Raw genomic sequence first — 14,696 nt, forward strand, 5'->3', positions numbered from 1 at the left:
ATAGATGTATAGTAGGAGCTTATATCTTCAGTTAGAGAGATTGTTACATTATATTAATAATGTATTTTTAAGCCATGAGTTGATTGTGGCTGAGATCTAAGAATTATACGTAATTGTTTTTAATGTATTTTTGTCACACTGTTCAACATTATTCATATTTTTTCCTCTCGTATCTATAGAGCTTGTGTTTTTGTTTTGTTTTTTCCCTTCTGCATGGGTATTCTCCATCACAGAGATGGTAAGGTTTAAAAACAAAAATAATACTTGCTATACATGCTTAATGCTTGCTGAATAAAAAAGCCTCTTAACTAGCCTGTTCCTTTTTTGGTATCAATTTAGGGTGAAATTCACCCTGGTGAAGAGGGCCTCTTACAAGATCCTCCACGGTTCATACCACTCAGTCCCTCAAAGTGTGTTTCTGCAGATGGATCAGCTATGCATATATCTGGCTTAAATGTAGGTAAAGTGAATTTCACCCTTAGGAAGGTGCACATATCGTAGTGGAGTATGTGTGATGCCAACTCCGCTTCTAATGAACTTAACTTCCAACAGATAAGGTGAATGGAAGAAATACTGTTTTTTTTTTTTAAAATTTCCATTCCTAGCTATCCATTTCAAGGCAACTGCACCTGTATACCTCTTCCATGGTCCACTAAGGGTACCCACTTCCAGATTTCTGGCTCCTTAGCCATCACTCTCTTGGGCGGAGACTCACATCTCTTTCCCTCCTGACGGGGTTGTTAAGGCTGCATAGCTCCTTGATCATGCTGTAATATTCATAGCAAGCTAGTTTACCTAAACAGGCCAGCATCTGCACTTTGCTTTCTCACCAGAGGTTATGAATAGCATAATTGCGGGCAGTTATGAGTTTCCACACCGGTCTTTCTAAGCAAGCACATTATTCTTAAGGTGAAAACATTACAGAGAAAACTGTTGAAAACAATAAAAGAATCTACACATGTTAAAAAGCTTACCAAAGGTCACTCCAGCTCCAACCTTGGAATCTTACAGGTGTCAGTCCTTCAAATCTACAGCTCTTTTTTCCCCATGGTTACAAGTTTGACTGTCTTCAGATTCAGAACCAGAACCCAGACTGAGCAGATCAGCCTGTTTCTTTATATAGTTTAGGCCTTTGAACTCTAACCTCCGGGAACAGGTAGTTGGCAGACAGTCCCCCTCATCTCAGGACGTAGCTTCAAAAGGCTTGGCTTTTGCATAACTGGAGAGGGGGAATTTGTATTAACCTCCCCCTAGATATTCCCCAGGAAAAACACTTTTTATTCTTATTATTCCAAAAGTGTATTCTTGTCTGGCGCAATGTCAGTGTAGTCTTTTGAACTCCCAGGCTCACATCACATTTTCCCCCTAGAGGTTACATACAATCCCAGCCCACAATAATACATAAACTTTGCATTTAACAGTCACATACCACGGTGCTATCCAGACCAGTGGAGGCCTGTGTCACCCCTGCCTTGCAACCTTGCGTGCCTTACAATGCCTTGCTGAAGTAGCTCGCACCTGGCTGCTTACAAACAGCCTTCTGGCATGCAAGCTACACCCTGCGTGTCTGGGTAAACTGCAACCTGCCAGCCACACTTGAATTACACTCTGGCTTTTACCAGCCTGGGTTATACTGCAGGGTGACACCAATGCACTCAGTCCCAGGTTCCCCCCCGTCCCCCCTCTCCCCAGAAATGTAAATCTTGCACTGCACAGCCCTCTCCTGGATGGTCCAAATATACTAAGTCCACTATTCCTGTAAGGAATAATACACAATGGTCACTTCAATTTGAACACACCGGATTAAATAAAACAGTAAAACAAGTTTCTTAACTACAAAGAGAAATTTTAAGTGAATACAAGTAATGATCCATAAAAGTCACGGTTACAAGAAAAATAAAGATAAAACACTTTCTAGTGCCTAACTTTTAACAAACTATGTTAGATTAAAGCAGTTTCTCAACACGTGCTTGTAGTAGCATTATTAACCCAACTCTTCAGGTCAGGACCCCTCCCCCAGAGTCCAATGGCTGTTTCCTTTGTCTTCTCAGGTACAGAGAATGAGATGGGCAGGGCGAGAGAAATGGTTGTCTTGGGGTGTTTCCCCCTCTTTTTTTATAGTTTTTATTTTTTTAAGTCCCTCTTTGTAAAGCATTTCCAGCTGAGAACCAGGAGACAGGCAGTCTGCCGGAAGGAGGAGACACCATGCTGTTTCTTTGCCAAGATGCAGATCTCTTTGCCCTGTCCCCACTTCTTTGCCAAAGAGTGGCCACTTTGTAGGTAATGGCCCATTAGCTTTGTTGACACTTAGCTGTTGTCAGCTTGCGTTTTGTCTTTGGAAAACTGGTTTAACCACTCCCCAGACTTATTTGTGAAACATGCTTCAATCATGATTTCAGCTTGTGTTTATAACATTACATCTAATGTTGCTATATGCATTTTACCATGATATTACTGATCAGCAAGTTGTGAATTTTCAAATGATACCTCACATGGCATACTTTGTACAAAGATTATTACAATAGTGTGTAGGGTGTGAACATGGATGTATTCTGTCACATTAATACCATAAGGTTTTTCGAGGATATTGCAGGAAATTGCCATAGCACACTAGGTACTCCTCTGAAGGACCAGGGCTCCATTGTACTTGGCATTGTACAAAGAAGAAAGTCCCTGAATTACAGAGCTTGTAATCACCGTCTGTGTTTTTGCACTGACGCTGTGTGTGTATGGGGCATGCACTCTTGTATATTCATCATAGATATGCTGACAGTCCTTAATTCTAGGTACTACTGATACTATTATAAAAAGATTATACAGTCAGTAGTAAAGGGATAGACTTTATAGATTTTTTTTTTTTTGTTTTTTTTTTTTTTTTTTTTTTTGAACAAGTGTGTTCCTTTACTGACTATCGAACTTTCCCGTAATGGTGTCAGTGGTGCCCATAGTTAAGGAGTCTGTTAACATGTCTATAATGAGCCAATCTTTTCAGAAAATTATCAGCTGATGTTTTTCTGCTGTTTAGTATAAAATAGTTTTAAGTTTTTGGTACATTTAGTACTCTATATCCTCAGGGTGAGACATGCTTAATGGCTAACTGGAGCTATGCATTTAATCACATGGAAATAGACCCACCATATGGCTAGTCTGTAATGTCTCATTGCTTCAAATAATAATAATAAAAAGGGTTGAAATCCTGAAGTCCATGGAACTTTTTGCCAGGACTTCATCCAGGATGTTCAAGTTGTGCAGGTTAAATCACACCTTAAACCAGTGGTTTTCAAACTTTTGTTTTTCTGGCGACCCAGTTAAAGAAAATTGTTGGTGCCCATGACCCAACGGAGCTGGGCAGTGCAGGCTTTGGGTGGGGCAGGGATGAGGGGTTTGGAGGAAACTCAGGGCTGGGGTAGGGGGTTTAGGTGTGGGAGGGGGTCAGGGCTCTGGGTTGGGGATGAGGGGTTTGGGTGCAGGAAGGGGCTCAGGGCTGGGGCCTGGGATTGGGGTGCAGGCTTGGGGCACAGGCTTACCGCTGGCGGCTCCCAGTCAGTGGCCCAGTAGGGGTGCTAAAGCAGGCTTCCTGCCTGTCCTGGCTCCACGGACTGCGCTGTGCCCTGGAAGTGGCTGGCAGCAGGTACAGCTGCTAGTTGGAGGCATGCGGCTCTTGCCTGCAGGCACTGCCTGCGCCTCCCATGGGCCAGTTCCTGGCCAATGGGAATGCAGTGCCAGTGCTGGAGGTGGGGACAGCATGCAGAGCCCTGTGGACCCCCTGCCTAGGAGCTGCACCTGCTGCTGGCCGCGTCCGGGGTGCAGTGCAGTATTGGAACAGCTAGCGACTAGCCTGCCTTAGCCGGGCAGCACCGCCGACGGGTCTTTTAATGGTCCGGTCGGTGGTACTGACCGGAGCCGCCACAACCTAGTGCCTTACATTCTGCGACCCAGTACTGGGGTCGTGACCCACAGTTTGAAAAACCACTGCCTTAAACTAATAAAACAATGTCCATAGTTAATACTGAAACATCTTTCTTGAATCCCCTGTTTGGCTAGGTATTACAGCATGTATGGTATGTAAAATCAAATCTTATTTGGGTAGGAATATTAAAGTCAGGACATTTTTTTTAAAAGTGTAGCAAAAACTCAAGTCTTATTAGCTGAAAAGGGGACCATCTACCAGGGAAAAAAAAAATCACACTTCAGGTAAAATTTCAAGCTATTTTTTTTTTATTCTAGTAAACATGTATGTTGAGTAGAACTATATCTGAAAAGCCACCTCATTTGTCCTCTTTCAAATCCCACTACCATGATGCCTACATAAACATAGACAATGATTAAGCAACTTTACTGCTGTGACCACTGTCTTGCATGCTGATCATTATGGTCTCATTTTTTCCGTGTGCTCCCTCTGTTTATAGTCATACATACTGACCCAAAGTTCATCAGACTATACTTACTACCATCTGTAGTTGCAAGGGCTGTATTTTTGTTGTTTCTCATCTGGTTCAGTGGACTGGAAGTTAGATTTAAGGCAAAGTTTCAAGTATTGCATGCTGCAGAAAATAATTCTAATTGCACACTTGACACAACTTAAGTGTGAGATATATCTGAAGTACTGCTGCAGTACTCTTTCTTGGACTATTCACATATACATTGTTAAAAGGCAAAAAAAAATCTTTTTCAAGTAGGGTTTGCCTGCATCTTGTGGGGGGAAAAAAATTATTTTTACTCTTATAATAAATAACACATCAAAAGCAATGGGTTTTCACATTTGTTCCTTTCCTTCAAAAGTTTCCTGCAGAAACTATTTGCTCACCAAAACTAATATTAATGGGATGGCTTAAAACCTCCAAGATAATTTAACAGTTATAGTTCAAATTCTGTGTTTTGACTCACCTGGTTTTGCTACTTAAGACCACACATTCCTCTGAGAGAGGAGCTCACAGAGCAGCAGGGGGTTATACAGAGTTATAAGCCTTCGCTCAAAACTTCCTTGCTTTTTGCACACTTAAAGGGAAGCTGCACCCATTTTGATCAGGATGGACTTCAGAGACTTCTTGTGGTTAAAGAAGCATCGTTACCAAATATAAATATAAATTGAAACTTTTAGAATATTTTTGAGGCCTCTACAGAAGGCAGCTGAATTGCTGAAAATCCCGTATTTTATACAGGACCAATAAAAGCAATAAATAAAAAATGAAGGCCTCTAGGGTTCTATCCAGTGTATCAGATGCTCTTAAATGTCATCTGAGCAATTTCTTGTCACTTTTTTCCTGAGTGGTAGATTAGCATTTACAGAAGAAGCTAATGAGGGGAAAGTTCCCCCATTATATCTACTTGCTCATTTCAAAGGCAATAGTTTAAAATGCTCTGTCATCACTGATTCAGAGAGGGGGTTAAACATTTCTGGTTTGCTTCAAAGTTGGCCTAGGAGAGAATTGATTGAAGGTTATCTGACTACTGTTTGAAATGAGTTCCTTGTCTCAAACCACTTCCTCATCACATAAAAACCATCAGTACAATTGGAGTCCTTGTTAGAAGCATCAGTAGAAAGACACATACTGAATTGCCTCACTCCTACGGGGCAATTGGGAAGGTCACTGCCTTGGGTGTGGCCAGAGACCTCTGAGCTGTTAGAGCTATTAATCCAGCCACTGTCGCATGTGCTAAAATATTAAGAAATGCTAGTTTATTTTTAAAAAATCCTGTTATTTTATACCAATTTGTTAGACATAAAATTTTCTTTTTTAATCAAATTAGGTATAGCTTTCTTTAAGTTTCTTCATGTTAGAGAAGTGGGTGGTTCTTTTGTTACGTACTGTATAAAAGATATATTTTTAAATGTGGAAGGGGGAAAAAAACAAGTAATTTTCTTATGTAAACTGATGTAGCTTTCATGGTAGCAAAAGCTTCTATAATTAAGATTGCAATGCAATTTCTGTTATAAACCTTCACTTTAATTCACTCATCAGTTCCTCAGATATTCACCTTATGTGCAGAAACTTTTGATGCTTGTTCAGAGCTGAAATAGGAATATTTCTGGAAGCTTTACCAAATCCATCCATCCAACCATCCAGTTGGCCAGATTTTCAAAGGCATTTAGGTGCCTAGTGGGATTGATAAAAGGGCCTAAGCAGGTTAGGTGCCTTACTCCCATTGATTTTCAAATCTGTAAATCTGGCCCTCTGTCTACTTTAGAAGGCAGAGGAACCCATTATTTCTTGTTTTTAAAATTTTATTTTTGTGAATGGATAACATCTAGAACTTTTAAAACTTTATACCTCAGATGTGACTCATCTATAATGACAAGTAAGTACATGGTAAGTTTAGGATTGTTGTAATTTATTAAAATGAAGTGATTAAAAGTGGTTTCTTTGTATAGATAGTAAAAATCTTGTATTAGATTTTGAGTTTTATTATTGCTCATGGCACTTAGGAGTTGACACAGTATGTTTTTTGTAATTTTGTTTTTTTAAAAACTCAGTGAAATAATACATATATAAAATCTGTAATACTAAAGTTATGAACTTGGGCCCCAATCCTGTATCTATTTGCTGGAGTGGACCTGTGCAGCATTCCACTAACTGACATGAGTCAAACTATCACCACCTAAGGAGAGAAAATTCATAACAAAAATTGTGTGTACACACACAAGCTGTACTGTAAAGTTGTAATCTTGCATCTTAGTATGGCTAGAAGCAAGTGTCTCCTCCCAATGGAAAGAGTTGTGCGGAAAAACTATATTTTTATAGGTGAAGATTGATAGTTCTTTTTATTTTTCATCCTGTTGGACAAACTCCAGACAAAATGCTTATCATTATTGAGTTCTTTGTCTCTTTAAAAAACCTATAGTATGTATTTTTTTTGAATTGCTTATAGTTTTAAAAATGGTGATATGTCAAATATACTTTTTGCTCGAGGAAAAGGTTTGTGTTTTTTGTTTTAATAGCTAGAGTTTAAAAGCAGGATATTTAATCTGCAGAGTCACTTAATGAATTGTATTTTCTCAGATCAGTTTATCAGATTGGTTTGAACATATTTGATTATAAGGTACATTAGAAAAATTGTGATTCTTTGAAATTAGTTTAAATTGTTCATAATTAAATTACTGTCTAATTTCTTAAAATGCAGGCTAAGCTAACCAGTGAACAAGTTATTCTTCAAAACCGATAAGTTTAGCAATTGCACATGGAAATATATTTCTTGTGTAGGAGATCCTGCTCAGGTTACATCTGTTGTTTTTGTTAAGTTTAATCCTGTCAAAAGTGTATGACCTGTTTTTGAAGAAGCTCACCTGGTGAGAAGTACTCTCACAAATTACTAAATGCACTGGAAGAAAAAATAACCATTGTAACAACTCTCTTGTGTGTGACTTTCAGTCAGGAAGCACCTCAGGGTAGAGTTGTTCCTAGCTATTACCATGGAGATGGTGATTCATTTCTGCTTCCTCTTGAGACCCTGCACTAATGGAAGATTTGTCCGTGCTGAACTGCTGCTGGATGATCCCTAACTCCAGTAATCCAGAGGGGATTGCTGGTGGTGAAGGCAGGCTAAGGTGGTGAAGGCACTCCTTCAGTGCTGCCAATGAGGTCTGTGGGAGGTGGAGTGTTGGTCCCTAAAAGACTGGGAAGTTGTGCTGGTAGAGGCTTCCCCAGTCGTGCCTCAACAACTGATATATGATTGGGCTGTGTGTGGAGGTTGTTTGGCTACCTTTGACGGATCCCAGTTTTGACATCTGAAGTATCCAGAGGCATACTGACCCATCTAACATAAGAACAGCCATGCTGGGTGAGACCAATGGCCCATCTTGTCCACTATCCTGTCTTCTGACAGTGGCCAATGCCAGGTGCTTCGGAGGGAATGAACAGGTAGTAATCAAAAAGAAAAGGAGTACTTGTGGCACCTTAGAGACTAACCAATTTATTTGAGCATAAGCTTTCGTGAGCTACAGCTCACTTCATCGGATGCATACTGTGGAAACTGCAGAAGACGTTATATACACAGAGACCATGAAACAATACCTCCTCCCACCCCACTCTCCTGCTGGTAATAGCTCATCCAAACTGACCACTCTCCTTACAATGTGTATGATAATCAAGGTGGGCCATTTCCAGGTGGGAGGAGGTATTGTTTCATGTTCTCTGTGTATATAATGTCTTCTGCAGTTTCCACAGTATGCATCCGATGAAGTGAGCTGTAGCTCACGAAAGCTTATGCTCAAATAAATTGGTTAGTCTCTAAGGTGCCACAAATACTCCTTTTCTTTTTGCGAATACAGACTAACACGGTTGTTACTCTGAAACCAGGTAGTAATCAAGTGATCCATCTTGTCGTCCTTCTGGCAGTCAGAGGCTAGGGACACTCAGAGCATGGGGTTGCATCCCCGACCTGGCTAATAGCCATTGATGGACTTAACCTCTGTGAACTTATCTCATTTTTCTTTGAACTCCATGATATTTTTGGCCTTCACTCCTGCCAGTGAGTTCCACAGGTTGTGTGAAGAAATACTTCCTTTTGTTTGTTTTAAATCTATTGCCTATTAATGTCATTGGGTGACCCAGTTCTTATTATGCAGCGGAATAAATAACACATCCTTTTTCACCTTCTCACCATTCATGATTTTATAGACCTCTGTCATATCCCCTCTTAGTCATCTCTTTTTCCAAGCTGAAAAGTTCCAGTCTTTTTTAATCTCTGTTTATATTGAAGTAGTTCTACACCCCTAATAGTTTTTGTTGCTCTTCTCTGTACCTTTTCCAATTCTAATATATCTTTTGAAATTGGGTGATGAAAACTGCATGCAGACATATCATAGATTTTTACAGTGGCAATAAGACAGAAAATATATCTATCCCTTTCCTAATGGTTCGTAAGATTGTTAACTTTTTTTGACTGTTGCTTCACATTGAACAAATGTTTTTAGAGAACTATTCACAATGACTCCAAGATCTTTCTTAAGTGGTAACCACTAATTTAGATTCAATCATTTGGAAAGTTTTTTGTCTTTAGTCATCCTTATAAAGTGCCAGGGGTGACAGATTCTTCCTAAAAGTGGGGGGCCCTGCCCCCTCTGTTTCCATGCCTTTGCCCTTCCTCTTCACCCTCCCCTCCCCCGCCCCGAGGTCCTGGCCAGACTGGAAGCTGGGGTCAAGCTGGGAAGCTTGCCCCCTCCCCCCCACCCTGGGCAGGTGGAGGGTCCGCGGCTCCGCACAGATTCCTGCATGGCTCTACCCTGACCTGGCTCCAGCTTCCGGCCTGGCCTGGGGCGGGGTCACAGGGGTTGAAGAGCTGCAGCCTGGCCATGGGCCGCCCCACCCTGGGCAGATGGAGGGTCTGTGGCTTCTCACAGGTGGCTGGGCCTGGGACAGGTTCCAGCTTCTGGTCTGACCAGGGGGTGGGGCCTCAGGGAAGAGGAGGGGCAGGGGGCGGGGCCTGTGGCAAAAGTGAACAGGCTAGGCCTGTCCACTTGCAAAAGAATTATGAAAGTGAGGTTATAGAAAGCAGCATTTACACTAAATGAATGTATCCCACAGCTTTTCAATGTCGTCATACATGAATATTTTTCTGTCCCTTATTTTGGGGCTTTTTTCACACAGTATGGCCCATATTTGAGCCTTGGCATATGACATATGGCATGTGACATATGTTTGTCAGTTCACTTTCTACCCCCTTTAAGCAGTTAGCCCTTAATGGACCTGCACATAGTCGACTTCCTCTCTGAGATGTTTAAGTGAACCTTTTCTTGATATGATAGCCTGTAGTTGAGGCTGGTGCTTTTTGTATCACCCATTTAATTAGCCTAGTTATGGGGAAGTTGAACTAGAAAAGCTGAAGTAAAGCTCTTCATTGCATACATTGGAGGCTGTTCAAATTTTTCTATTTGTGCAAAGTTCACAGGTCCCGCTTAAGGACAATATTAAGGACCAATGGGGATAATCCATTGCACTCTGTGCATCTGGATATGGAGGGTCTGGCGCCTTAACCATAATTCCTTCCCATTACTCGGAATGCAAATCTCATAGCCCTGCAAATCTATCTTCCTAAAAGGTCTGCACTGACCTTGAATCCTACTTCTGCTCAGCCAGCAGGTGCTGCTGTTGAATCAATAGGACTGAGGCAGTGTAAGGGTGAGAGGTTTTGAAATATTCTGGAGACTTGGATTTAACACAAGGGGAGAGAGAGACAAGGCATTACTATAAAACAGCAAATATAGTGTACATAATGGTTTCCAGTAAGGTATGAAAATATTGCAGATTGGGAATCTGTTATTTAAGAGATCTGCAAGTATATTTATAGAAATTAATTTATTGAGTTATGAGTTGAATGCCCCAACATTAAGATATGGGGTTGGGGGAGAGAAGGAACTTTACATTTGCCTTTTTACTGTATAATACAGTTTTGCCAAATTTGTAAAATTATTTTTACTTGCATCCTAAGAGATACAAATGTTTCATCACTGATGATGACTATAACCAATGAAACAACACAACTTTGCAAAAACAGTCCAGGGAGATTACTGATTAACCTAGGAAGCTGAGTAGCACATACTCCTTCCTCAGCCGCCCCAGAACCTGCATGGCACATAATAAGCAAAAACTTTCCCGTGCAAACCCTGAAACTGGCATCTGGTGTCAGCAGCTATGCCAGGGGAGGCTTAGCCTGCCCTGGCCTATTATACCTGCTGCCCATGGAGCTGAAGTTTTCAGAGAGCTATCCACATGGACTTCAAGATCTTTCCTGAGTGGTAATGAATCCATCATTATATATGTGTAGTTGGGATTATTTTTTCCAGTGTGCATTACTTTGCATTTATCAATGTTGAATTTCATCTGCCATTTTGTCATATAGTCACCCAGTTTTGTAACTCTTTAAGTCAGGTTTGGATGTAACTATCCTGAATAATTTTGTATCCTCTGCAGTCTTTGCACTTCATTGCTATATTTCCTTTCCAAATCAGTAATGAATATATTGAACCACACGGGTCCCAATACAGATCCTTGTGGGACTCCATTGTTCACATCTCTCCATTGTGCAAACTGACTCTTTTATTCCTACCCTTTGCTTCCTATTTCTTAGCCAGTTACTGATCCATGGGAGGACCTTCTCTCTTAACCCACAAGAGCACAGGAGCCACTACTGCTGTAGGTAGCAATGAACAGACACCAGTGTCTGTAAATATTGTTTACAAATTAGTGTAGACCCCGAATGAAGAACTGTGATAAACATGCATGTTGATTAATTCAGATTAGACATTTATTTTTTAATTCCCCCCAAAAATTCACTTCTATCAACTTTTACCTAAAATAAGAGAATAAGTTTTCTAAAAATACCATCCATCACACTGAAAATCACCAAGTTGCCATTCTGTATCATTGCCTTTCTTTTTCTTGGCACAATTCAGGTCAAAAGAAACAAAGTATACTGATCCTAATTATAAGGTATAAAAGTGAAGTGATGAATTTGGTGCTCGCAGCAATAAAAGGCATGCCTGTGATGTTTTATGTGCATGATGAGATTTTGTGCTGTGCCTTTAAGGGAGCTTAGCTTGGGGAGAGTGGGAGCTAAGGTGGCTTTATGGCTGGACAGTCCTGGCATAATTTTGACAGGCCTGGGGGATGTACGGGTTTGTTTATGCTGCAATAATAAACCCGCGGCATGAAGCCCCAGAGCCTGGGCTAATTGATTTGAGCTCAAGAAGCTCAGGCTGCCTGGCAAAAAATAGCAGTGTAGATGTTTGGACTCAGGCTGGAGCCCAAGATCTGAGACCCCTCCCCTCCTTGTGGGGTCTCAAAGCCTGGGCTCCAGCCTGAGTCTGAACGTCTACATGACAATTTTATAGTCCCATGAGTCTGAGCCCCATGAGCCTGAATGAGCTGACCTGGGCCAGCAGCCACGGCTGTGCTGCAGGTCTTTTATTACAGTGTAGCCGTACTGTAAGGTACATCAGCCTCTTTAGGCTGTTCTGTGTCTGCAGCACTGCCTGCAGTCTGCAGCTCTGCCCCTTTCAGGACCCATGTTTCAGGGTTTGTGAGGGGATCCTTCCAATGCCAGATGGAGTGGCATAAAGGGGCACCGCATGCCTTTTACCCAGAGTAAAGAAGTCGGAGTGAGGATGAAGATCTCTCCCTCAAGGATTTGGGTAAATGGTGTTTGGCAAAAAAAAAAAAAAAATGTTGCGGAATTCTGTTTTGCAAGTCAGCAAGGCTCTCACTGCAGAAATGTCTTTCCCTATTGAATGGTAAAGCATCTGCAGCCATTGGTTTCCGTGGAAACCAATTTTGCTGGGAACACACTGCACTAAACTGAATATGTCAGTTTTTCTGAACTTGAGATTTATGTTATCTCTGGAGTTTAACACTTGTGCGTGGAGTGTCTTATTTCATTTGGCTCTCAAATGCTGTGTACTGTACCCTTTTTTCAAATTTACAAAGTAAATGGTCAAAGGAAGAGATTAGCTACACGCTTGGAATTTGTGACAAGGCAACAAGAAAGGTTGGTATTTATGAAGCTAAAAGTTAGGGGTGTCTTGTTTTTGAGTGACTGTTGCAGAAAAATATTTTTGACTTAACTGCCAAGTCAAAAGTTGCTTCTGTGTTACAACATAAGTTATTATTTTCTTTTTAGCAATATTACTTTAACGTTGCCATTTGTACATAGCTACAGCTGCTTTGCGGAGTCTGGTATTGGAGAGCTGGTGGAAGAGTTACTAATGTGTTTGTTTCCTAATAAGATTTTGGCAGGAAGTTGGTCTTATTTGTAGCTTGTTCAGATTCATTCAGCGTGAACTGCGTGACGTGCTCTGACAGAATGGTATTTTGGTGTTGGTTGTAAGGTAAGTTTGATTTCACATTTCAAATAATGCTTGTTGCAAAGACTTACTTTGGCTTGGAAATTTGAGACTGGTAATTTATAAACATTAAAATATGATAAATGAATTAGTGTGGTCTATTTTGCTTGACACACTATCTCTGGCAGAAGCTAACAAAATGAATAAAAATTGTTTAACTGAGAAGAGCTTGAAGAGTGAGTAATTGTATTTATGTATGTATATTCATGTTTTGACTAGAACATTTAATGTAGCTTCATGTGAATTACTGAGTCACGGATATGTGAGGTAGAAGTCAGTTTTGCTAACAGGAGGACAGACACAAATCTGTTTCCCATATGTAATTGGAAAATAATGCACAGTACTGAGAAAAGTGTCCTCTCTATAGAAACACTTTTATAGGTATGTTGACAAAACATTGGTTACAGCTTGGCAAATATTATGGAGACACCTGGTCATGATTTCATAGCTGGGGTCGCATTCTAAAGTAGGCTTAAAATGGGGCTTACATTTCTGTTTTTCTCTTAAAGGAGGCAATCAGTCAGTGTGAAATTTCACAGAGGGTTAGGTTTTTGTGCCCTTTACGAAGGGAAAAAACAAAAACGTTCAGACTTTTAATAGGAAGCCTTTGAACTTTGGGCTCAGGCTGAAAATTCCCCTGAAAATCCCCCCCTTTCATTGTTGATGATGGCTATCTCTCTTGAAGTGTTGTCTGCCTACAAAGGACTTGATAGAGAAGTTGAACAATTGCAATGGGGATGTGGTGTGTGTGTGTGTGTTTTGTTTTGTTTTTTTTAATGTTTGGATTTAGGATTTTAGCAATTTGTCATGTTGCAGCTGAAAGGTTGTGCTTTGTGGTTGTGTGGGTGACTGTAGTGGGGACGATACACCTGAAATCTTCTCCATAAGGAGCTAGACTTTTCTGTCACTTGTTCCTATGACAGAGAAGGATTCGTGGACAGCTGCTGACACATTTAAAAAACAAAAATTCTCCCACTGCTTTTCTATCCCAGTACTAGTCTGTCCTCACCTCATCCAATGCCCACTATCAATTAAACATTAAAAAAAAAAAAACCCTCAAAAATGTCATCGTGAAGCAAATAGTGTTGCTACACACACACCATGACTGACACAAATCCACAAAAGTAATGAAAGGCCAGATTAGCAGTATATATCTTCTACTCTTCCATCCACAAGGGCACGCCTTACAATTACCATAGCTATCATATACTATAGACCCTAGGCCTCAACCATAGCTGTCCCCCAGCCTTATAACAGCCTTCCATCACCTCCTTTAACTGCCCTTCTGCGTACAACCATTTGCCAGTCTACAGTACTTTGTCCCAGCAGAGCTAACTGCTATACCAGACACCCACAACTACTAGTGTGAGTGAGGGCAAATATTCTGGTGTACAGAGGGTGAAAACTGGGTGGAGTTCCTATGGGGAACAAACTACTGGACAAAGCTTTGGAATGGATATCAAAGCATCTGATCTCAGCTTTTAAAAGTTTTAAGATCTTCCTTTCTTGGTTATTTACTTTTCTTTCCTTTCTAAAGTTTCTCTTTATGCCAGATTTAGAAGCAGTTAAGTGGTTTCTGAGGCAGATGTTAATGTAGATCTGTACCTAGAGACAAAGCAGGTGGCTGTCCTCTTAAATGATTTTATTGCCTCAGTACAAATTTTGTGCATTTGGGATCCTGAGTTGTACTTCCCAGTGCATTACAGTGCATCATCAAGCCCATCGCTGAATGTTTTGCCTTGATGATCACAACTTTTTGAATAGATTTCACGTTTGGAATATCTTGACAATAAAATATCTGTCCATGTTGTATTGTACACATTAACAATATCCAGTTCTGAAAATGCTCTTCCTCTTC

The 14,696-nt window shown here is 40.7% G+C and overlaps 1 protein-coding gene across 12 annotated transcripts in view; it reads left to right on the plus strand.

The window, feature by feature from the left end:
- MCF2L (MCF.2 cell line derived transforming sequence like) overlaps positions 1-14,696 on the plus strand; it is a 268,042-nt gene that overhangs the window by 23,764 nt on the left and 229,582 nt on the right. The window contains exon 1 of one of the 12 annotated variants that reach the window (XM_043535821.1): positions 11,949-12,130. The exons of 10 other annotated variants lie outside the window; for them this stretch is intronic. The gene's annotated coding sequence lies outside the window, so the exon portion shown is untranslated. Of the gene's footprint in view, positions 1-11,948; positions 12,131-12,274; positions 12,484-14,696 lie in introns of those variants that run through there. One more of the 12 variants, XM_043535826.1, reaches the window with a different exon arrangement.

This window comes from Chelonia mydas, chromosome 1, assembly GCF_015237465.2.
Source record: "Chelonia mydas isolate rCheMyd1 chromosome 1, rCheMyd1.pri.v2, whole genome shotgun sequence".
Taxonomy (NCBI): domain Eukaryota; kingdom Metazoa; phylum Chordata; order Testudines; family Cheloniidae; genus Chelonia; species Chelonia mydas.